This window comes from Carlito syrichta, unplaced genomic scaffold (assembly GCF_000164805.1).
Source record: "Carlito syrichta isolate Samal-C Ts95f unplaced genomic scaffold, Tarsius_syrichta-2.0.1 Scaffold303954, whole genome shotgun sequence".
NCBI classification, from domain to species: domain Eukaryota; kingdom Metazoa; phylum Chordata; class Mammalia; order Primates; family Tarsiidae; genus Carlito; species Carlito syrichta.
Window position 1 is genome coordinate 251,406 of NW_007248050.1, and position 3,470 is coordinate 254,875.

The following is a 3,470-nucleotide window of genomic DNA, read 5'->3' on the forward strand; positions in this document are numbered from 1 at the left end:
TACATACCAACCTTATAAGTGTTTACCTCATGAAGTTGTGGTGAGTAAAAGGCTTTGTGATTTCGGAGGCACAAGCCTGGTTCTTTCCGAGGCAGGGCAGAGTCAGTGCTCATAAACTATTAATTAAAGCACTGACTAGATGCCTGCACAGCAGGGAATCAAGATATCTTCCAAGCAAACTTCAAGTCCAAAATCCCAAGGCATTGCCAAAAAGAAGTCTTTTATTTTAAGAATAGATCTGTAACAACACTGAAAAGTAAGACACGAAATTCTCAGTGTATAAAAAGGTATGTGGTGACTCATTTTCTGCACTTCACAACACGACTGTCTTTAAAGTTTGCATAAATTATTTGACTTATTCTCACAATCTCTATGCATAAAATATAAAGTTTCAGATGATGCCTTCAAATTCAAAAACAATATAAAAGAATAGTGGAAGTAGGGTAAGTTGCCTTTCTTTTCAATAGGAGAACACATAAAAAATGACACAAGTAAAAATACCTTTTTTTTTTTTTTGAGTTGTATTCTCACTCTGTTGCCCAGGATAGAGTACAATGGAACGCTCACAGCCACCATGGCATCCACATGCTGGGCTCAGGCAATCTTTCCGCCTCAGCCTTCAAGTAACTGGAACTACAGGCACACGCTACCACGCCCGGCTAATTTATTTTTTTTTTAATGTTTTTATTGTAGAGACGAGGTCTCACCAAGTTGCCTGGTCTCAAACCTACAGACTCAGGCAATTCACTCACCTTGGCCTCCCAAAGTGCTGAGATTACATGATGTGCCACCAAGTCCAGCCATATCATTACATTTTTTATATTACAAGTTGAGTTTTAACTTCAACACAGGTGGAAATTTGAAATATAAACAAAAATATGTGTTTAAAACATTGAAGGATGAAATATGGTTCAATAAAATATTTTTTAAATGTCACCATTTTTAGCAATTTCAACCTGCTGACTTTATACATATATGTTATTTTATTCAATTCCCACATGAATTTTTACATATATTAAATTATTCAATCCCACATGAGGATACATAGGAATATATGTGTACACTTATGGCATCTTCTTGCCCAGGACTACATACATACTACCACATACATACTAAATGGAGAAGATGGTTTACCAAATTGTGTGGTTTCAGGCATCATAAAGTAAGGTAAACATAGTAGTAATCAGAAAAAATAAAAATAGTTTAAATAAAACATCTGCAGATTTTGTTAAAAATAAATAACTAGAAAGTTTCTGACAAGCAAAAGTGCACTGTGTTAATAGAAATGTCAAGTAAAATACAATTCAATTCAACTGATATAAAAATGGACAAAGTGATATCTCTTACTGACAAATCTTACAGTCCACTTATATGATACAATAGTTGTAAATTTTTATTTACTTGACAACACAGGCTCAAGGTATGAAAGACCCAATCTGAATAGATACAAGATGACATTAACAGACACATACTATGACAGGTAAATTTAGCATACATTGCCTAGAAATCAACAAATTTAAAAATAGTAAAAATATAGACAGGATTTAAAGGATTTAAGAAGCTGGCTTCAGAGTATACTTTTAAGAAAATCTATACACTTTGAAAGAAGTTTGGCACCAGTAACGACTCCACGCCCGGTCTGAACCAAGAGATTTATTAAAGGGGCAGTTACATGAAGGGGCTGTAACCGAGGAAGGGCAAGAGAGAGAGAAAGAGGGAAGGAGAGAGAGTAAGAGAGAGTGAGAGAGAAGGAGAGAAAGTAAGAGAGGAGAGAGAGTAAGAGAGTGGCGGGGACAGAGAGAGAAAGCAAGAGAGAGAGAGAGTTATGCAGGGAGAGGGATATATTTATGAACCTTGCAGGGGCTGGCCAGTGCCGGGCTTGAGTCTTATTGGAGGAGACTATGAGGTAGCATTTCTATAGGGAGAGGTTGTTTGAGCACAGGTTTAAGTTTCGCGCAGGCAGGAAAACCGCTTAGGACTTTTGTTGTCTTTGGGAGGCAGCGCCATCTTGGGGACGCCCTTCTGACTGTTCCCTGTGCCTTTCACACTTCCCAAAGACAAATTTTGTGCATGCCACAATTATTGACTACAATGCAATATTTTCAGAATTATGACAAAAAGTAGCATACACATATAGCATATTCATGTATTTGGTATTTCAAAAATATATTTCTAAATAACAATTAAGCAAATGAGGATTTTAAATTATTTAAGAAAAATGACAAAAAGGAATTGTTTATCAAACTCTAAAGATATAGCTAAATGGACATTCAAGGAAACCTACAGCATTAAATGCAATATTTTAAAGATTATAAAATAAATTAAGCTTTTATATACAGAATGGAAAGAGCAACACTTGGAACAAATTAAAGTTAATTGTAAACAAAGGTAGTAAATTAATAATAAATTAAGAAATTGTTATAACTGAAAGAAATAAAAATATTATTTAACAGACACAAAATAAATAAACTACAATTTTCAAAACTAAAAAATATATTTTTTGCCCAATATTTTTGTTTGCCTTTATTCACTTATAAAGTATTTTTTATATTCCAGTTATTATATACATTTTCACAACTTACAACCATACAAATTTAGTATTCTACAGTTCTGGAAACTTCTGACCAGGAGTCTCACTGGTCTAAAATCAAGGTATGAATATGGCTGCTTTTGTTGGAGTCTCTAGGGAATAATTTATTTCTTGCCTCTCTAACTTCAGAAGCTGTGAACCTGCCTTGGCACATGACTGTCTTCTATCTTCAAAGCCAAGAGCAGCATTTCTCTGACTTCTGCTCCTATCCTTATAGCTCTTCTAACTTTCCTATTCTCCACTTTTCCTTAAAAAGACTATGATTACATTGGGCCCACCAAATAACACATGATAATATTCTCATTTCTAGATGCTTAATTTACACCTACAAAGCACTTTTTGCCATGCAATATAACATGCCAACAGGTCCCAGGATAAGGACATCTTAAAAGGATATATTAGCCGGGCTCGGTGGCTCAGCCTGTAACCCCAGCGCTTTGGGAGGCTGAGGTGAGTGGATTGCCTGAGCCTGCGGGTTCGAGACCCGCCTGGGCAACTTGGCGAGACCTCATCTCTACAATAAGTCAAAAACTAGCCGGGAGTGGTAGTGCCTGCCTGTAGTTCTGGCTACTTGGAAGGCTGAGGTGGAAGGATTGCCAGAGCCCAGCAGGTCGAGTCTGCAGTGGCTGGGAGCTGCCACTGCACTCCAGTCTGGGCGACAAAGTGAGACTCCAACTCAAAAAAAAAAAAAAAAAGGATATATTATTCTGCCTACCATAAATGAAAAAGGGATAGATTTACTATAAATAATTTAGAATATTAAATATACATGCAACTACAAACAGAGCTTCAAAATACATATAGTAAAATGTATATAACTAAAAAAAGAAGTAGAAGAAATCAATATACAACTGAATAGTTAAACATTTTGCTCTTGTTT